Source organism: Hylobates moloch, unplaced genomic scaffold (assembly GCF_009828535.3).
Source record: "Hylobates moloch isolate HMO894 unplaced genomic scaffold, HMol_V3 SCAFFOLD_9, whole genome shotgun sequence".
In the NCBI taxonomy this organism is placed as follows: Eukaryota; Metazoa; Chordata; class Mammalia; order Primates; family Hylobatidae; genus Hylobates; species Hylobates moloch.
Window position 1 is genome coordinate 101,035,488 of NW_026652284.1, and position 23,322 is coordinate 101,058,809.

Consider the following 23,322-nt stretch of genomic DNA (forward strand, 5'->3'; position numbering starts at 1 on the left):
GTCACAAACTGAAATGGCTCCTGTATCACATAAGGAGGTCTTGTGTATCTGTGGCAACAGGGAGTTTCCTTATTCACTCTTTATTTGCTGCTGTTTAAGTTGCCAACCTCCCTTCCCAATAAAAATTCACTTACACCTCCTGCCTTTGTAGTTCTGGTATTCACTTTACTATGTGATAGAAGTAGCATGTTGCTGCCAGAATACAAGCATTGCTTTTGGCAAATTAAAGTGCATGTCATTTCTTAATACACTAGAAAGGGGAAATAAATTAAAGTACACAAGTCCAAGTCTAAAACTTTAGTACTTTTCCATGCAGATTTGTGCACATGTGAGAGGCTGTCCAGTTTGTCTAGCAATTGTTATTTAGAGAGTTGGACCACTGTTGTGTGTTGCTAATCATTGACTGTAGTCCCAAAAAAGCCTTGTGAAAATGTTATGCCCTATGTAACAGCAGAGTAACATAAAATAAAAGTACATTTTATAAACCATTAAAAAAAAGTTTTTTAAAAGTTAAAATCAATTGAAATACAACATTTATTGGTTAGAGATTTCCTGCACATTTACCTATTTTTAAAAACTCTATTAAATAAAATAGAGAACAGAAACCACATTATCTCCTAGAATGTAATAATGATATAAGTTATGCATAGATATGTATACATACATACCTACACACACACACATATATATGTAAAATGTTATATTATAAATGTAACAAATGTTATATAACAGAGTTACCATCCAATAATGTAAAAGCATTCACCTAACAGATACACGAAAAAGTTCAACCCTCAAGAGGATATGTCACGTTTTAAGAGGTCTTGTCAATTATAACTGAACCACTAAATGAAATCTGAGCACCTCAAACTGGGAAAACACACATGAAAATTTAAAATCCAATTTACTTTTCCATTTGACCATGATATTTACCTTTTGCTTTTTCACTCAGAAAGAAAAACAAGGATAACAAGTTTCTCTTTGATTTCCAGTCAACTCTTCATGCACTGGTCTTTATACTAAGAATATATCTCTTCACAGGAAGTTTAAGAGAGAAAAAGTTTCTCTTGATGAGTGTGTCTAATTGATAGTTGGTCTATAATATGCAATTGTATCCTAACCTAAAAACCTTCTGCAAATATGTTTATCTAACTTGGCTTAACTATTCTGGTTAATTTTGAACACAAGTTCTGCTAGCAATCTAACAGAATAGCAAGTATTTCTCATGGAATTAAATTATATAAATTATATATCACTGATATTTTCCAAATACACCTACTTCTCACTCTCAGTTGGTTGGTTTTCACTAACTCATTTCACCTACTCACTCACTTTTACTGAATCATTCAAGAATCATGGGAAAATCTCAATCTAAATGTGGGTTGCTTTTTTAAAATTTATAATATTGCTGCTTGGACTTGGAATGCATTGTTTAAAATGAAAGTAATGTTATACATGTAGAATACACATTGAATATTGTACTGAATACACATGTGCATTCAATAAATGCATACTTAATCATGAGATGAAAAACAATAATGTCAATACCCCTAACCAAAACCTAAAATAATATGAAATGTTTTCTTATGGAAAAAAACCTTTCTCCTTATTTTTCATCTTTTTTCAAATTCTCCCTCCTCCTCCTCCAACTTGCCCTGATAGAGTCCTGGCTTTCCCCTGAAAATACCACTTTGTAACCCCTTTTAGTCCTTTCCAATTCTAGACACTGCTGCCTCAATCTCTGTCCAACTTCAAGGGCAAAGAAGAACAATCAGTAAACTCTTTGTTCCCTACTGCCCCCTCCAGATCCAGTTGGTCCTTCCTACCTGTAGGTTCTGCATCCGAGGATTCAACCAACCACAGATGGAAAATATTCAAAATAGATAAAACAAAAATTTTTTACCAATAAAATTATTTTAAAATAATGCAAGTAAATAATAATACAGTATAACAATAATTTACATAGCATTTAGATTGTATTAGGTATTATAAGTAATCTAGAAATGATTTAAAGTATATGGGAAAATGTGTGTAGGTTATATGCAAATACTCCAGTTTTTTTTTTTTTTTTTTTAGACAGAGTCTTGCTCTGTTGCCCAGGCTGCAGTGCAATGGCACGATTTCTGCTCACTGCAACCTCCACTTCCTGGGTTCAAGCAATTCTCCTGCCTCAGCTTCCCAAGTAGCTGGGATTACAGGCACCCACCATCACGCCCAGCTAATTTTTATATTTTTAGTAGAGATGGGGTTTCACCATGTTGGCCAGGCTGGTTTTGAACTCCTGACCTCAAATATCCACCTGCCTCGGCCTCCCAAAGTGTTGGGATTATAGGTGTGAGGTACTGAGCCCAGCCTGCACCATTTTTTTAAAGGGATTTGAGTATACAATGATTATGGTATCCAAGGGAGTCCTGGAACCAATCCACCTCAGATACAGAGGGATGACTATACTAGATCTCCTATAATATCTCACTAAATCACATTTCATAAGCTACTCCATGATGTAGCAGGTCATAACCATGAGCCACTTCTCAGAAAGTGTGCTCACAGTCCTGGCTGAGTGGGCATCTAGCCACATGGCCTGATTTCCTGGACATGGCCCCGCCCACTGCCTGAGACCACAGAGTACCTACTCTGGGAAACACAAGGCAAACACAAATCCCACTGTTACTACCACAGCTGGCCCTCTTTTGCAAGCATCACCTCCTGGCTGGAAGCCAGCCATCCCAGCCCATTACAACATCTGCAGGCACAATAACACAGCACTTAGGAAGGAAATACTTGCACAACCTCAGCTATTGCCATTGCCTGCATTACGCTGGCTAACCAGGAGGTCTTGAGTCTGTCCATGTGCCCAGTACATTACTACTACAGCTGGCATTTGAGAAATTTGAGAAAGCCAACACACTAAGGCCATTTATAACCAAGGAAATATCACACAATCTACGTGACTTCCCTCCTACTCCCATCAGAGCTGATGCAGTACCTGCTGCTGGGAGACTAGAGGACAGGTTACACCACTGAACTGTCTGCAGATATTCCCGAGCAACAGTCTGGGGTGTGGAAGCCCCACTGGGTGGCTAGACTAAGAGGAGCAGAGGGATTTCCAGTAGTCTTGCCCTCAGGGATTATTAGTCCTAGGGAAGAAGGCATGCACCACATTAAAGGAGCACCCTGTGAGGCAAAAGAAATCAGGCTGCAGGCCTTGCATCCCTGCACTTTCTACTTGTGGGAAGTCTGTTTCAGCAGAGGTACAGGTGCACTGCTAGGTTCAGTGAGAAAAGTCTGGCGCTCTAGCCCAATTGTCAGGCAGCCCTGGTGCTCATGAAGGGTCTTAGAGAAGGGACTTCTCCCCCTTGCTCACCACTGCAGATACAGCTGGGGCTTTTACCACAGGAGTTCAGCATGGGTACATCTGTAGACAGCCTTTCTGGAACACTTCAGGGTGACTGCATCCCTGTAGGAGGAGTACCCTCCAGGTTCAGGCTTGCATGAGAGGTAGAGTCACAATCCCTCCCTACATAGAACATCAGCACTCCTACAGATGAAAAGAGGTACTGGTCTGATCTGAATAGCCAGAATACCAGGTCAAGAGTGTGACTGGAAGGAGGATTGCTTTCCTACTGGCTTGCCATGGAGGCTGTGGTGGCTCCTTCCTTTCCCCCTGAAATAATTCAGTGCATTTCACAGAAAGCTTCCCCACCTACCTCTGTCAAGTCTGGGACCTTGGCACACTGTTAGGGTAATGTGTTTTTCCACCCACTTTAGCCACAGCCAGATTTTACCCACAGCCATCTCCCACTCGCCTGAAGCCTAAACTGTTCAACCCAATGAAGAAAGTACTAGGGAAAAAACATTTTTTTAATGCATACCACTGGGGAATAAGATAAGCTTCATGAGACCTCTGCCATTCCAGCCCAACAGGAGACAGTGAACCTGCTCACATATCTAACACATCACTTTTACAAACAGCATCTGAGAAAGCCATTACACAAGGATTCTCTATAAACAAGAAACTCATACAGAGTATTCACCATGGAAAACACCCAGAGCTGAAGCTAGGTGACAATAACCTATAAACATTAAATTCACATCCTCAAGAGAATAAAAATTTAAAAAAAAAGTTGAATCAAAAATAAATTTTAAAATAATTAGATGAAATAGTCTACCTAAAAAAGAAAAAATGGGAAAAATAATTCAGGCAATATGAAAATAAAACAGCATTCTCTAATATCCCCAGAAGAGTACACTAACTCTACAGCAGTGGATCCAAACCCAAATGCAATCTTTGAAATAACTAGATAAAAATTCAAAAGGTTGATTATTAAGTCACTAATGGAGATACAGGAGAAAGGTAAAAAAAAAAAACCATAAATAAATTTCAAAAACAATTCAGGATATGAATGAAAAATTTTCTAAAGAGATACATATTTTAAAGAAAAACCATCAGAATTACTGGAAATGAAAGACATATTTAGGTAACTATCAAATGCAGAAGAAAGCTTTAACAATAGACTAGATCAAGTAGAAGAATTTCAGAGCCTGAGGACAAGGCTTTTGAATTAACCAAATTAGATAAAAATGACAAAAAAATTAAAAGAAATGAATAAAGTCTCTAAGAAATATGGGATTATGTAAAATGGCCAAACCTATGAATCATAGGTGTTCCTGAGGAGAAGAAAAAGGAAAAAGTTTGGGAAACCTATTTGAGGGAATGATGAAGGAAAGCTTCCCTGGCCTTGCTAGAGACTTAGACATCCAAATAAAAGATGATCAAATAATTCCTGGAAGATTAATTGTACAAAGAAAATCATCAAGACATATAGTTATCAGGCTATCTAAACTCAACCTGAAAGAAAGAATTCTAACAGCAGTGAGACAAAAGCATCAGGTAATCTGTAAAGGAAAATCTATCAGACTAACAGGAGACTTCTGAGTAGAAACCTGACATCTAGAAGGGATTGGGGTCCTATCTTTAGTCTCCTTAAATAGAATAACCATCAGCCAAGAATTCTGCATCCAGCAAAACTAAATTTTATAAATGAAGAAGAAATAAAGTCTTTCTTAGGTGAGCAAATGCTGGGGGAATTTGTCAATACTAGACCAGCCCTGCAAGAAATGCTAAAAGGAGTTCTAAATCTTGAAACAAAAGGCTGCTACACATTGGAATAGATACTCCTGAAAGCTTAAAATTAACAGGGTTTATAAAAAAATAAGCCAAGTAAGAAAACAAAGTCACTAGGTAACAATTAACATGATGACTGGAACAGTCATTCACATTCACATCTTCATATTAATGTTGAATGTAAATGGTCTAAATGGTCCAATTAAGATATACAGATTGGCATAACTGATTTAAAAATCATAAACCAAATATCTTCTGTCTTCAAGAGATACAACTATCATGTCAGGAACTTACAGACCCAAGGTAAGGGGGTGGAAAAAGATATTTCATGCAAATGGAAACCAAAATCAAGCAGTAGTAGCAATTCTTATATCAGATAAAACAGATGTTAAAGCAAAAACAGCACAAGGAAAAGACAAAGAAGGTCATTACATAATGATAAAATGATCAATTCAACAAGAAGATCTAGCAATTCTAAATATATATGCAACTAACTCTGAAGCTCCCAGATTCATAAAGCAGTTACTATTAGATATATGAAAAGAAATAGTCAGCAGCACAATAATAGTGGGGGACTTCAACACTCCACTGACAGCACTAGATAGAACACTGAGGCAGAAAATCAACAAAGAATCACTGGACTTAAACTGTACTCTAGCTCAAATGGATCTAAAAGACCCTTACAAAACATACTACCCAAGAACTTCAGAATACACATTTTTCTCATCAGCACACAAAACATTATCTGAGATAGACTATATGATAGGCCACAAAACAAGCCTCAATAAATTTTAAATTATTGAAACAGTATCAAGTATCTTCTCAGAGCACAGCAGAATAAAATTAGAAATCAATTCCAAAAGTAACCTTCAAACCATGCAAATACATAGTGATTAAACAAATCTGCTCCAGAATGATTTTTGTGTTAACGAAATAAAGATGAAAATTTAAGAATTTTCTGAAACGAATGATCACGGCGAAACAAATGATCAAAACCTCTGGGATATAGCAAAAGGCATGCTAAGAAGAAAGTTTATAGCACAAAATGCCTATATCAAAGAGTTTGAAAGATCAAAAATTGATAATCTAATATCATGCCTCAAGGAAGTAGAAAAAAAGAACAAACCAAACCCAAAGCTAGCAGGTAAAAAGAAATAAAAGGGATTAGAGCAGAATCTAATGAAATTAAAACCAAAAGAAAAAAAAAATCAATGAAACAAAAAGCTAGTTCTTTGAAAAGATTAATGAAATTGAAAAGCCACTTGCTAGATTTACCAAGAAGAGAAGAAATTCAAATAAGCTCAATTAGAAGGGAAAATGGAGACATTACAACTGACACTACAGAAATACAGAAGATCATTTGAGACTACTATGAACACCTCTACGCACACAAATAAAAAAATCTAGAGAAATTGGTTAAATTCCTGAAAACATACAACCCCCTACCTTGCTTGAATCAGGAAGAAATAGACATCCTGAACAGATCAATAAAAAGCAAGGAGATTGAATCGGTAATTTTAAAAAAGCTGCCAACAAAAAAAGCCCAAGGCCAGACAGATTCTCAGCCAAATTCTACCAGACATTCAAAGGAGAATTGGTACCAATTATACTGAAACTATTCCAAAGATTGAGAAGGACAGAATCCTTCCTGACTCATTCTACGAAGCCAGTATTACCCTGATATCAAAGCCAGGAAAGAATATAACAAAAAAAGAGAAAGCTACAGACCAATGTATTTGATGAATATAGATACAAAAATCCTCCACAAAATTCTAGCCAACCAAATCCAACAGCACATCAAAAAAAGTAATTCACCATGATCAGGTGGGTTTTATCCCAGGGATGGAGCCTGTTTCAACATATGAAAGTCAATAAATGGGATTTATCACCAAAACAATTAAAAACAAAAGCCTTATGAACATTTCCATAGACACAGAAAAAACATTCAATAAAATCCAGCATCCTTTTATGATACAAACCATCAAAAAACTAGACATACAAGGAATATACCTCAAATAATGAAATCCATATATGACAAATCCATAGCCAACATCATACTGAATGGGAAAAAATTGAAAGCATTGCCCCTAAGAACTGGAACAAGACAAGGATGCCCACTTTCACCACTCATATTCAACATAGTACTGGAAATCCTAGACAGAGCAATCAGGCAAGAGAAAGAAATAAAGGGCATCCAAATTGGAAAAGAGGAAGTCAAATTTTCTGTTTGTCAATTACATAATCTTATGAGTAGAAATCCCTAATGACTCTTCTGAGAGATTCCCAGATCTGATAAATTAATTCAGTAAAGTCTCAGATTACCAAATCAGTGTATACAAATCAGCAGCACTGCTATACACCAACAACAACCAAGATGAGAATAAAACCAAGAACACAATTCCTTTTACAATAGCAAAAAATAAAATAAAATAAAATACTTAGGAATTTACTTAACCAAGGAGGCAAAAGATGTCTACCAGGAGAACTACAAAACACTACAGAAAGAAATCATACATGAGACAAACAAATGGAAATACATCTTGTGCTCATGGATTGGAAGAATCGGTATCATGAAAATGGACATACTGCCCAAAGCAATCTACAGATTCAATTCAATTTCTATCAAAATGTCAACATCATTTTTTAAAGAATTCAAAAAAAATCATCCTCAAATTCCTGTGGAACTTAAAAAGAACCCAAATAGCCAAGGCAATCCTAAGCAAAAAGAACAAATTTAGAGGCAACATATTACCTGACTTCAAATTATACTACTATAGTATATAGTACTGTATACTATATACTATATATAGTTTTGGTTACATGTTTTGTAACCAAACATGTATACTATAGTAACCAAAACAGCATGGTGCTGGTATGAAAGTAGATACATAGACCATTGGAACAGACTAGAGAGCCCATAAATAAAGTCAAATACAACCAACTGGCCTTCAACAAAGCATACAAAAACATAAATTGGGGAAAGGACACAATAAATGGTGCTAGGAAAATTGAATGGCCACATGTAGAAGAATGAACCTGGATCCTATGTCTCACCATATACAAAAATTAACTCAAGACGGATGAAAGACTTCAATCTACGACCTGAAACCATAATAATTCTAGAAGGAAAACTAGGGAAAACTCTTCTGGACATCAGCCTAGGCAAAGAATTTATGACTAAGACCCCAAAAGCAAATAAAACTTTACTTCAACTGAAAAGCTTCTGCACAGCAAAAGAAATACTCATCAGAGTAAACAGACGACTTACAGAATGGGAGAAAATATTTGCAAAATATGCATCTGACAAAAGACTAATATCCAGAATCTACAAGGAACTCAAACAAATCATCAAGAAAAAATCCAAATAATCCCATTAAAAGGTGGGCAAATATCATGAATTCTTGAAGCTATGAATTTCTCAAAAGAAGATATACAAATTCCAACAAACATGAAAAAATGCTCAACATCATCAGGGAAATGCAAATTAAAATTACAGTGAGATACTACCTTACCCCAATCAGAATAAACATTATTAAAAATTTTTAAAAACCCACACAGTAGATGGTGGTGTGGATGTCATGAAAATGGAACACTTATACACTGCTGGTGGGAATGTAAATTAGTACACCTCTATGGAAAACAGTATGGAGGTTTCTCAGAATAGATCTACCATTTGATCCAGCAATCCCACTGCTGAGTATTTACCCAAAGGAAAACATTAACTATATTAAAATGACACTGGCATGGGTATGTTTATCACAGCACAATTCACAATCGCAAAGATATGGAAACGACTGAAATGCTCACCAACCGATGAGTGGGTACCACTCATATATATATGAGTACTAAAGAAGCACACATACACACACACCCACACACACATATACACACCCACACACACCATGGAATACTACTCAGCCATAAAAAAGAACAAAATAATGTCATTTGCAGCAACTTGGATGAAACGAGAGGCCATTATTCTAAGTGAAGTAACTCAGGAATTGAAAACTAAATACTGTTATGTTCTCATAAGTGGGGGCTAAGCTACAGGTACATAAATGCATACAGAGAGGGATAATGGATATTGGAGACTCAGAAAAGAGGAGGGCGGGTGGGGGTAAGTGATGAAAACCTATCTATTGGGTACAATGTACACTAGTTGTGTGAAGGGTGCACTAAAATCCCAGACTTCACCACTATAAAATTCATCCATATAACAAAAATCTACTTGTACACTCCTAAAGCTTTTAAATCTTTTTTAATTGCAATGGAAGAAGAAATAATTCATGTTAATTCATTCACTCATTCTCCTCCAAATATAAACTAATTGCTTGCTGCTAGCCAAGTACCATGGCAAGTCCTATATTTTACAGTGTTTTTAGATGGTAAGTGGAATAATTTAGCTAAAGTATAGTGTTAACCTGGGAAATGGGAAAATTGGGTTGAAGCTAAATTGTAGCAAGTTTTGATGGTATTCCAAAGGTTTGGGATTTTATTTTATGAAAAGGTAACTGGTTGTACAGAATGTTGTACACTACCTGATTTACATAAGAAGTCCTCTGCTTCTCCATAATTTCCCTCTCAAGACTCATACTTTTAATGGAATCAACATTGACTGAAATATAATTTCAACCTTTATGTTACTAAGATTGAAGTGTCTATTACACTATGGTTCTCCCTGACTCCAATTCAAGGCAAACTCTATTGGAAGAAAAGAAAAGAAGGTGGCCTCTCTATAGGTCTGTGTGTTGGTGCTTTGTTAATACATTTCTATCTCTGGAATCTACTTTAGGGCTCCATACTAAGAGGTGCTCAGTGTGTGCAGACCTGAAATGAATAAGAAACATGTATCATGAGCTTGGAGATGCAACTGGGATGGAATGAGTTAAAAAAAATCAGTCAGGATTTCTGAAGGAATATCTTGCTGGGTGTGGAGAGTAAGTCTGGGAAATGTGCCTTATTTGGCATAAGGAGAGGGTGGGGGAAAGAGAGGTGGAAGGAGAACCAAATACTTTCAAAGAACAACATTGCGCCCTAAGAAGAGAGTGATTTAACGGTATGCAACATATCTGTGCTTGCCCAAAGGCACAGTGATGAAGAAATACTGCTATAGCCTTCAAAAGCAAGTTTTCTGAAACATTAAATACGATAACCTCCTGGTGGATTTTTCCACAGCAGTTGCACTAACCACTTCTAATCATGCTGCTAAAGAGATAAAGCAAGTTGAGATCTAAGAGAGAGGACACAGGCTGCCCGTGAAGAAATGCTGTTCCCAAATGTGATCTATCAGGATACAATCTATGAAGTGTTCCACTCAAGGAACCAGCTCCAGTTTAAAATCTTTTTTTTTACAGTGTCCTGGGTTTCTGAGAACTGGAATTATGAAGATTTGGGTGTTTAGGGTCTAAGCAGTTGTGTAACTGCAGATCAGCCTATTAAACTTAAAACTCTACATTGTTCTAACTAGTCAAATACAGGTTTTCCTAAGGTGATTTTAAAAATCCTATTTATTTAATACAAGAGTCTAGAACACATTAACAATTAAAGAATTAATCTGAATTTTAATGTTGTTGCCAAAACCCCCCCAAATTATTGAGTTTTTGAAATATTCATATATTTGTTATTTGAAGCATATGAAAGAACTTTTATAGTGTGACTAGCTCACAGTCTTTCTCAATGATAAAATATGCCTCAGCTTATTTTTAATATAGATCAAGCGTGAATAAGTTTTTTTATACCGTAGAAGGAAAAAAATTCTGCAATTGGTTTAGTTATGACAATAATAGGGTGAGATCAGGAAAATGAGGCTTTCTTTCCATATGGCTCCCTTCCCCTTCATGAACAAACTGAAGGACTGGGCAGAGATGGTGAATTCAGTATTAAGAAGGTAAGCTTCAATACCAGTCAACAAGAAACTGGAGAGACTTTGAGAAGTCCCTTAGACCATACAGTATTCTGAAGGATGACACAATCCAGTAACTTGGAATGGAGCACTGAAATGTTTTTAAGTATATTTCCCTCTCTAAACTTCCTGTACCAGCATTCCCAGCTCCCATCAGCTCAAGTTAATTTATGACAGCATTAAATTTCTCAGACCTTCACTTACAAAACTCAGAAGGTAAGCCCCTTCCTTCACTTCTTTCAAATGACTAACTAGAGGGACTTCTGTAAAGTCTGTGTTACTTAGAGAAAGCTATTCAATATATAAGTAGTGTATGTACTATTACATATGTATATATATATACACACTCAAGTATGTAAAAACATATACTATGAGGTACAAGGTAAATATCTAAAGAGGGGCTGTTATTCATGATAATCTTGTTAATTAGTTTTACAACAGCATCAAGAGACCGATTCTTTGATTTTCACTTGGTAAGTGCTTTAGGTTATGTTGGTAATATTAGTTTTTATTAGTATTTCAGTCAGTACTGATTGAAGATTTACTGCCATCTCATTCCTTACCCTTTTGCCCCATTTCTTAGTTGCTGCTCCAAGCTCTGGTTCCTCTAAAATTGGTGAGAGGAGCCAGGGCTTCAGAGAAGGAACCACACCTTCCATCAGCTGTTCTTCAGTCTTCTGAGAAGGACCATGGCCATACCTTCCAAAGAGCTTCTTGGTTTACCACTATCTTTACAAACCATTTTAAAACCATCTACTTTCTGGTTAGTCTATCTCTAGTGACTCCTGGTTTGCTGCAAACCAGAGTCTCAGACTGGCTGAAAGGCTATAATTTTGAAAGTCACATAAATAAGGTTGCCAGATTCAGCAAAGAAAAATGCAGTTGAATTTAACTTTCAGATGAATGACAAATATTTTTCATCATAAGTATGTCCCATGCAATATTTGGGAAATACTTATACATTTAAAATTTATTTATATCAAATAACTATTTTATTCAGCAATGATACGTGTAAAGATTTTAGGAAATCTATTAATTAGTTCAGTTGCATAGGTATCAGATTTTGACTCTTTTAGAAAGTGGAGAAGTTAAAAAACAACAAAACAAAACAAAAAGAAAGTGGAGAAGTTGCTCTCTGTTAACTGTACACATTGCAAGGCTGGCATGCATGAGAGCAAAATTTAGTGGTGCTGTATATACCAGGGGACCTGGTCCCACCTATTTAATAAATACAAATTAACCTGAACAACCTTCACCATTGCCCAGCTCTGTCCTGACCACACACCTAGAGGTGATCAAGAATTCATCTGAACACTTAATAAAGACAGGTGGTGTCATTAGATATTTGACAAAGAGAAAAAACATCTAAAATGATAGAATTTAGTTACTATTTACTCATTTCATACACTCCCTGTTAACTTCTAATGAAATTTATTCTAAATCCTCCTACAGTGGGTGTTAGTTTCCTAGGCCTGCTATAACAAAGTACCACCAACTGGATGGCTTAGACAACAGGAGTTCATTGTTTCACAGTTCTGAAGGTTAAAAGTTCAAGATCCAGGTGTCAGCAGGGTTGGTTCCTTCTGAAGACTGTGAGGGAGACTCTCTTCTGTGCCTTGCTCCTAGTTTCTCGTGTTTGCTGGCAATCCTTGGCTTGTAGATGCATCATCCCCATCCCTGCCTTCATGTTCATATAGACCCTCCCTGTGTGCATGAATGTTTCCAAATTTCCCCCTTTTATAAGGCCACCAGTCCTACTGGATTAGGGCCCACCCTAATGACCTCACTTTAACTTGATGATATAGTTTGAATCTGTGTCGCCGCCTAAATCTCATGTCAATTTGTAATCCCCGAGGTTGGACTAGGGTCCTGGTGGGAAGTGACTGGATAATGGGGGTAGATTTCTCCCTTGCTGTTCTCATGATAGTGAGTGAGTTTTCAAGAGGTTGTTTCAAAGTGTGTAGCGCCTCCCCCTTAGCTCTCTCTCTCTCCTGCCACCATGGTAAGACATGCCTGCTTCCCCTTCTCCTTCTGCCATAATTGTGAGTTTCCCAAGGCATCTCCAGCCAGGATTCCTGTACAACCTGCAGAATCATGCGCCAATGAAACCTCTTTTCTTTATAAATTACCCAGTTTCAGGTATTTGTTTACAGCAGTGTGAGAATGGACTAATACACTTGATTACTTCTATAAAGACCCTATCTCCAAATAAGACTGCATGTGAGGTACTGGCGGTTAGGACTTCAACCTATGAATTTTGGGGTGACACAGTTGATACAAAAAATAGGGATTAAAAATGCAAAAGTAGAAAGCCTGGAGAGGAGAGCCAGAAATCAACAACACAGGTCTGGAGTTAAAAACTGAAAGAAAGTACATTTGAAGTTGGAGGTTCCCAGTGCCTGGGACATGCTCCTGAGAGTCTAACTAATCCGACCCGGTGGGAAAGGGCTGATGAGGAGACTTATATTAAAGCTTCTTTTCAGGGAAAGCATGCTGTTTTCACACAGCATGAAAATAGGCAGGGGCAGACAGGAATGAATTATTTTGCATCCACTTTCAGCCCTGGCTCTGCAAGAGAGCATTCCTTCCCATTCCTAAGTCTCAGGATTCTTCCCTCAGTCTATGTGTATAGCATTTCTATTTGAACACCCATGTGGCAAAGCTGTCATATAGTATTATGTATGTTTTATATGTATGCTCTTTCTGTACAACTATGAAAGAAAAAGTTTCAGCCTTCCCAAAGTATATTTTGTGTGCATGTTTTACATTATATGCATGCAAATATTAATATATAAAGAGGTATACATTTTTAAAAAATACAGTAGCTGAGAATGGAATTTTACAAACCATTTTCTAAGATTCCTTCTTTAAAAAGTTTCTTTCAGATAGTTCTCCCAGGCCTATGGCCATTTTCAAGGAATATATGATTTAATTCAGTGTTTGGAATAGCTGTAGAAACTTACATTTATTTTTTCTCTGATAAATACAGATTGACAAACACACCATACAAAAACATGGTGTCCTGTCATTTCATATCTGAGGCAAAGATAAATTTGCAGAGAATACATGTTCTAACAAAATGAGAAATACTGATCCTGTGACACATTAAAATTTTAAATAAAGTGTACCTGTATAAAAATTGTAAAGTGTTTATAATATTTGAAAAGCAGTAAATCCATTTCAAAATTTTATTTTTCTACTTTAGAAGTAAGGATCGGGATAGCACATATGGCTTTGTTATTCAGGGGTTGATATTCAATGAGGGGTTGATATAACAAAAGCCCATGGCCTGGCAACATTTTTGAGTAGTTGTTGACCCAAACTAATGCACATTATTTTACAGCCAGTAAATATCATTAAGCAAAGCAACTTGTTTTTCTTTTTTTTTTTTTTTTTTTTTTGTCCAAATCCTTCTATGTGAAGGCTATGGCTAATGACAAACAGACAATTGCCAATGGGTTAATTTTGCTCAGTTCACTGAAGTTTTAAGATGGATAAGACCTGATCACTTAGAAGCATATATTCAAGTGGAGGAAGACAAACAGTTTGTAGTAAGAGTCAACACATGCTGATCTCTATGTGCCAGATACTGTACCAGGTTCTGTATTAACTCTTAATTGTCACCTCAGCCCTATAAAGTATCATTGCTATTCTTATGTTATCAATGAGAAAATTGAGGCCAGGCAGGTGCAGTGATTGCACAAGGTCACAAATCTGGTTTGTACACCTTTATTCCACACCTAGCTTTTGATCGTCACTCTGTGGCTCAATAGTTCTTTTGTCATACAAGAATAGTACTTGTCACACAAGAATAGTACTATTAAAAGAGAGGTGTGCTAAAAATGTCTTATGTTTGCTACAAAGCACAAATAAAGAGAAATAAATCCATAAGAAGAGAAGATCTCTTCTATATGGCAACAAGATGCCCGGTTTAACACAGGCCCCACCATATCTGATTGTCTTACACTCAGCAAGTTTCGCTGCCCTACAGTTAATGACCAGCCTTGATTGTAGATTAGAATCACCTGGGGAACTTTTAAACCTTCTAAGGCCCCAGACTAATAAAATCAGGACCTCTTGGGGAAGGATCCAATCATGAGGGCTTTAAAAGCTTCCCAAGTGTCCATAATATGTGGTCAAGTTTGAGAACCAGAGCTGTAGGCTGTACACCAGTGCCTCTCATCTGGGGACTTTGCCCTCCAGAAAACATTTGTCAATGTTTGGAGACACTTTAGTTTAATACAATTAGAAAAAGATAATGCTACTTGCACCTAGTGAGTACAGGCCAGAGATGCTGCTAAAGATCCTATAATACAAAGGACAGCCTCCACAATAAAGAACTATCTGATCCAAAATGTCACTATCTCTGAAGTTGAGAAAACTTGATGTACGCAATATCCCTTTTTAGTTCAGTCTAACTTGTACATAATCTACTCACAGGAACTATGCAATCAGCAATCGGCTGGATTTCACAAACACTCTGCTAGCCATGCATTCCAAGAAGTTTTTAAAAATCTGGTATAGGTAGCCCAAAATATTGTCTTGCAAGTCTTCCCAAGGATAATATATTCAATCTTGCTCATGTCTGAACCAGCTTTTTATAAAAGATTTGAGATGAAAATGTGTCTAGGGCTGCGTGCAATACACCTTCCACCATGATTTCCTCTGAACTCTTTTAGAATAAAGAATGTGATTATGATGAAGCCTAATGTTAGCATGTTATGTCTCCTCTGCATTCAACTCCACAGGCCGAAGGTTGCTTACAGAAAATACCTTCAGTTCTCTCCCCGAAGGCATCTTTTTGTTGGGAGTACACACAGCCCTCATAGAGATGCTGGCCAGGGAGTTAATGTCCCAGAAGCAACCCTTAACAAAAGATGGTTGGAGAGTTGGTAAATCCATTTTACCGGCTTTCCCACTCACTTTCAATTGGGACATGCTAAGCTCTAGAGGGATTGAGCAACTAATAGTACGGCTTTTGTTGGTTCATTCCCTTCACTGTCTCATGTCTGCACTTTACTGCCAGTGTTTCCTAGAATTACATCCCAAATAAACTTCTTGCACTTAGATTCTCATTTCAGATTCTGTCTCTTGGGGTACACAAAGATGGAACAAATCTCAAAATAGATGAAATTATCAGATATGCATAGCACACTCAAAAACAAAGTAGAGAAAAAGGAACTTGGAGACATCTGAGTCAATACTGGTGCAAAAAAGTCTTCAAAAAACTATCATTAATATGCTCAGACAGACAAACAAAGATAATGTGTCTACAAAACAACAAGAGGATGCTATATAAAAAAGGAACAATCAAAGAACAAGAAAATGGTTTGGGAACTTAGAGATATGATAGATGGAATGAAAAATCAATACAAGAGTTGTAGATAAAAATCTAGTTCTCCAGAATGAAAAAAAATTAACAAAAATGAAGGAAAATTGGAGAAAGAAACAATAAGATAGCAACAAGAATCAGTTTATTAGTGGGTCAATATGGAGAGTCCAACATTCAGTTAATAGGATTTCCACATGCAGATAGTATAAGAGTCTTCGGTTCAGAGGTCCCAACTTTCTTGGTAAAAGGTACCCTTAGTATCTTAGTGATTTTTAATGACACACTTGGGGCCCAAAGAAATACCTAACAAATCTATTTATTAAGTAATTAGGCCCAAACAACAGTAAGTATTTATGTCCTAAAAACTTGACACCTACTGGGCATCATGCAACTTTTCAAACCTTGAAATTATACTATAATAGATATTACCACTGTCATTTCCTGTTCCATACTAATTTTCATGACTTTTTGAAAAATCACAGCTACTGCAGAAAACTCACTTAAAAGATATCACATCATTGAAGGAATGTAGCAATCTTATGTTGAAACTCAAGTTATGATTTATCTGGTGTCCAAAAGATGTTACTACATCTCCCTTGAAATTGTAAAACATTCCCTGGCATCCTGGCAAGTTCACTGAGGCACCCTATGTACCCAGGGGAACCTCCAAACATGGTTTAAGAGTCATGGCTTTAGCTTATTAGTGCCTATCACATGCTTAGCAAATTGATTAACAAAAGCCCCATGCCAACTTTATACAACCTAGACAATTAGTGATTTTAAAAAACGTTATTAAAAGAGAATTAAAAAGCCATACAATTTCTCACCAGTAACTCTGGAAAGTGCTGAAGGAAAGCAACAGCTAATTTAGGATATCATACTCAAATTACCCATCCAGTGAGAGATTAAAGACATTTTCAGATATTTACCTACCAAGCGTCCTTCTCAGGAAGCTACTGAAAAATGTGCTCCAGCATAACTAGGGAGTAAATTCAGAGAAAAAGTAACAATGGATCCAGGAAAGCAGACACAACAGAAAGCCAAGGACAGCCCAAGGAGGAAGGTCATGCATCAGACCTAGATGGGACCGGTCCAGAGAAGCAGCGCTCCAGGAAAAAAAATTATACAGAATGGGTGGATTGTTTGATATGCATGAGCATTGAAAAAGTAAAATTACTGCTGGAAATTAATAAATCTATTGTTGTATTCGAAAGAAAAAAATTAGGATAAGTACAAAAATACTAAGCAAACGGAAAAAAGAGAAGTGGTTAATAACTCCAAGAAATCTAATCATAGATATTACTTGGCTAAAAATAGAATGATACTGTCATGGTCATAATTTTGTAAACATAGCCTGATTTAGTTAATAATGCCTAGAATTGATATATCAAGAAAAAACAGTATAAGCATATTACTTATAATATTAAAATATATTCTAATATGAATATAGGTTAAAATATTAGAATATATGTTTTAATATTTGAATATACATTTTAATACTCTAAGTTTTGTATTCTGGGAAATATATAGTCTAATATTCTCGGCAGAAGAGGCTATGGAGAAAGGTATGCAAAGAAATGCTGTAATCATATGTTATTTTGCTTTAGAAAAATTCTAAAAATGAAGCAGAGAACAGAGGAAAATATAGGAATATCACAAGCAAGCAAGAAAAAATCATTAACCTTGATTTTCATTGCAGATGAAAGAATGTTTCAGATGAAAGTATTTGAAATGCAAGGCCTCAAAAAGCCAAATAATTACCTATATTTTAAGTTTCACTTTGCTAATGCAACTCTACTATATAAGTCACCTTTTCTGTGAAACATTCCATTCAATTTCAGATATCCGTAATGGTTTCTCTGGTCATTCTGTAAGTTCTGTGGCAACATTCACTCCTTTATAATTTATTATTGTTTTATAAAATCTATTTGTAACTTATATATATGTAATTTATTACTCTATACCTGTCTCTCCTCCAGACTGTTCTATTTTAGAAGGAAAGGAGTTTAATTTCATTCCTGTAATGGAATTTTCATTCCATTTTGCTTCCATCTATCAACGAGATCTCACCTTACAAATATTGTCAAAATTCATAATTTTAACAATATTGTATGACTATTATGCACTGTATTTAATCAATTCAAACTGTCCGATTTTTTCATATTTTATCATCTCTGATTTTGAGAATGTCCTTGAAAATGGCTGACATCTTAAAATCCCTGGAGACTTGGATGGAACTAGAGTTCTTCCAGAGAGTATTCACAGCTGCTCCTATCATTTGTCCAGGGGCCTCCCCACCTGAGACCACTTTAAATTAAATTATCTATCTAAACATTTTTTTTTAAATTCACAATGACACTGTAAAATCAAAATCTCAGGGAAGATATTTGTCCTTCCTTCTACTAGGACCAAATTTGACAACTGCAAGTTCCTTTGTTCCAAGTTCCCTTTCTGAGTGATGGGTCTATTTCTCAATTTTGCCTGCATTGAAGAGATAACCCTTTGGTGTCCCAACTTTAAGCAGGTATCTTATTAGACTCCCCATTGAAGACAGTTTTTTCTTTCTTAAAGGTGCATAAACAATGATATATCTTCCACTGGATAGCCTCTGGGATTTCATGAAGCACAGGACTAAGTAGAGAATAAAAAACTAAAGTATAGTGTTGGTTTAATAACAATTATGTTATTACATTTATGTAAATTTATAGAAAGAAGTTTTATAAATTAACAGTCAATAAAAGAAACATTTTGGCTTTTTTTGGTTACTATTTCCACATTTCCATAATTACTGGAAGATTGAAGTAATTGAAAATTCAAACTTTCAAAGAAGTTTGAATTTTGCTGTGTAGGTTAAATCCTTATGTGTTGGCTTTCCCTTTACAAAACAGTTTCCTGCATGTTTCTGCACAACCAGCATTTTAATACAGATTTCATATTTGCCCACCAAAACCCACAGCAGCCTACACTGTGGTCTGGTTGATGGAAAACATCTGATGCTGCTTAAAAATCATCAAGGAAATACACCCGTGTGGAATCATAACTCTCACCCCACAAAGCAAACAACCTCGCCTTGGTCATTCGTTACACTGTTCCATTCCCTATATGGCAAATCCCAAATTGTTCCTTGTACCCCTAAACGACTTTATATAACATATGTTTAAACCCTATAACTTATACGATTGAACTCTATTGTATTATTGAACTCTAAGTATTACTGGGAAATAATACTTAGCTAAGCATGAGATGTGACATATTATATAATTTAAGACTTACTAATTCTGGGCAATCAGTTAACTGTTTCACATACATAATCCCTTTATTCCTCAGAACAAACCTACGAAGAGGAAGTTACTTTACTGATTAAGAAATTGAGAGTTGTAGTTAAGTAATTTGCACACAGTTAGAAATAAATGGCATAGGAATTCAAGCCCAGACAGAGTAAATCTAACACCCATCCTCTAAACCACTGCACTAACCTGCTTTGAGAAGAGAAAAAAAAAAACTGTGACAGGAAGAAACAATGGCAGTTTGAACAGCAATGCAAATAAACAGGATATGTCAAATGCAGTGATACTCACCAACCAGTCAGTTTAGATATATCTTTCCACGCTCACCAACATGCAAAGAATGATGCTTCAAACCACAGGTAGAAGTAGTCGTTTATAAAAAAGTACTGAGCTAAAAAGTATGGGTCATCATTTTAATTTCCATCATAATCACTATTAATCATAAGCTTTTCCTTCTTGTCTATCCCTGTTTGAGAGTGGTGCTCACTTGCACGAGTCTGTTAGGGCATTGGTTTTGTGGTGGGTATTATATATTTTTGTCTGAAGTCTTAACTCTACAGGCCAGAGCTAAAGGCAAGCATCATTATAGGTCAAGGCCAGTGAAGTGGGTAATGAGGTTTGGTATCTAAAACACTTAGTATAAATGCAAGGGAACTTCTGGCTTTTAGAAAACATTAACAGCTTTGAAGTGCATCATTTGAAATGGAACGCTTAGTAGGCCAGTAGCTACCACAGAATAATTTTCCTTCACCAAACAGACCACTGGTAGATTCAGCTAGAAGCTTTTCACAAATATGGAGCCATGTGGAGTGAGTTATTTTTAATACGCACTCCATGGGGTGACTGCTAAAATGCACCACTGAACATGAAGAGCATTACCCAACCACAGCAGAAATAAGGAATGAAGGGCTGTTCTGATCAGCTTCACGGAAGAAAAATGGTCTGAATTCTTACATTGCTACATACGCTTAAAAAAGAAGCAATTAAAATATCTAAGCAGACAGTTTTCATCTCCTCAGGTAGAAAATGTTCTTACATATTCAGACTTGTAGGTCCCTGAGCCATGGGGGGTCAAAAGAAAGGTGGTTATAAATACCTGTATAACATTAAAAGGATAATTACATCACCTATACCTTTTGTAATCATGTCTGGCTCCTCTTTCGTCAACCATCTTTCCAGATTGGCTTACATTAAATGTTTCCTAGGTCTATAAAGTCATTCTTTACTCCTCTACAGAACAAGGTATAGCTTTCACTATACCATGTCTAATGTTTACCACCATAGTCCAGTAGTACGAATGGTGGATGATGTGAGTCATAAAACGGGCAACTAATCTTCCAATTCTTTCTCTCCCTTCCCTCCTTCTTTTCTTTCTCCCTTCCCCTTTCCTTTCCTTGCTTCCCTCCTTCCCTTTCTCCCTCCCTTTATTCCTTCCTCTTTCCTTCCACCCATCCATTCATCTATCCTTTAGCATTTTTTCCTTTCTAACACATTTTAACAGCCTAATATGTTCCAGGCACTGTGCTAAAGGCTAACTTGTATCGCTAATCACTGGCTCAAGTACTTCATTATCAGCCTCAAATGCCCTACCTCCTCAATTACTTGAAGCTCCCTGAAATCAGAAGCCATGCCTTATACCTCTTTAACTTCCTTTTGTCCACCTCACAGTGTCTTCAGTTTGTGTAGTATACAGCAGGATGGGCCTGATGAGGTGTTACATCATCTGATTTCCAGCTCCTGTTTGGAGAGTAGGAAGTCACCTACTAGCCTTACTAAAGCCTTACCAACCTCATGTTACTCTAAAGGGTGATCCACCTTAAATGCAAAACTGAGCATGACATTTCCCTGCTTAAAACACTTTACCCTCAATCTGAAATCCAATTCTGTAATAAGCCCCCCCAAGGCATGGTCCTCAATTCCTTACTTTTTTTTCCCCACTCTTCCCCCTCAGTAGTCTGAAGGTCACATTCTGCCCTCTTAGCCACACCGAGCTACAGATGAGGCCCAGGCTCTTTCTTAGGCTGCCTGAAGGCATTTGCCTTCTATACTGCCCTGTCCAAGAACGGACCAGATACCCTTCCCATGGGCTACCACGGCATCTCATAATGCCCATTATGTAGCCATTTTTCCTCCCTCTTGTAGGTATCTGCATGGTGCTTATCTGTATCTGTCAACAGAATGTTGCTTCTTTAGGGCAATGTTCTAGTAGTGTATAGTACATAAAAGACACTCAATAAATTAGTTGTTAAAAGAGCAAATATATAAATCAATGAGAATCTCTCTTGCAATGACAGAGGAAGTGATTATTTATAAAGGTGCGGTTCATCATCTAATGACTACCTAGGACATTTCTTACCATTACAACTTCAGCAAACTAGATTTGGTAGGCAGAAGAATGCCCACCCCCCCTCCAAACACACCCACGTCCTGGTCTTCTCCAGATCTTGTGAATATGTTAACTTATGTGGCAAAGGGGAATTAGAGTTGAAGATGGAATTAAGGTTGCTAAGGAGATGACATTTAAATGGAGAATTATCCTGGTGTGTTTGTTAGTGACCAAAGTAATCACAAGGGTCCTTAAAAAGGAAAGGGAAGCAGAAAAGAGACTGGAGTGATTTGATGTGAGACCGCCATTGCAGGCTTTCAAAGTGGAATGGGACCAATAGCCAAGGCATGTGGGTGGTCTCTAGGAGATTCTGGAAAAGATTTAAAAATTAAAATTAAAAAAAAAAAGGTTCTCCCCTAGACGTCCAGAAAGGAATAAAACTTTGTTGATGATGTTAGTTCAGTGAGACCTGTGTCAGACTTCTGACTTTAAAAACTGTAATAAATGTGTGTTGTTTTAATTTACTAGGGTTTCTAGTAATTTGTTATAGCAGCAATAGAAAACTAGTACACCAGATAAGAAAACAGAAGACCAATGCTGACAAATCATTCCAACCTTTGCAGCTTCACTTTCCTAATCAACAAATTGGGGATAAGCATCCCTTATCTATTTATTTCCTAGGGCCATTTATGAGAATTAAACGCTATAAGGCCTGTGCTTGAATCTAAGACTCAGCACTTATTCACGGTGTGAATAAGTGGCAAGTGACTTAAACTCTGTGCCTCAGTTTTCTTGTCTGTAAAATAGGGATACTAATAGCATTAGGATCCAGGGAGTTAATCCGTGTAAAGTGCTTAAAACAGCACGTGGCACAATGTTTTGCATGTGTTAGCTACTATTACATTCGAAAAAGAGTTTGCAAAAGGTTAGGCACTACAAAGTGACGAGGCAGAATTAGCATTCTTACAGGACACCAGTTCTCAAGAAGGTGGGGGGTCCATACCTCCCTCCCGAATGGCAGTTCAGAAATTTATGAAGGCTTTTTAGCGATGAAGTGCAGAAGGGGTGTCACACTGCTGGCATTTAGTGAAGGAAGCCAGGGAACCTGGAGATCCTGGAACACCTGGGGTAGTCCTTCACAGTGAAAGGCTTGTCTAGCTCCTAAATGTAAATGATACCACACAGTCCTACTTTTCTTCATGTGCAGCTGTGCATTGGTAGTGATTTAACATAAATAGTGCGAGCATCTAACTCTTTCATTGTGACCTCTGGTGTAGTTGTGTCCATGCATTTATCTATTGAAACATGTTTTTGTTTTAACAATTTATTGTTTTTGTTTTAACAATTTATTTC

General features: G+C 36.7%; 1 protein-coding gene across 1 annotated transcript in view; it reads right to left on the reverse strand.

Moving 5' to 3' along the window:
- Positions 1-23,322, reverse strand: part of SNTB1 (syntrophin beta 1) — a 279,512-nt gene that overhangs the window by 250,547 nt on the left and 5,643 nt on the right. The gene's annotated exons all lie outside the window — the stretch shown is intronic.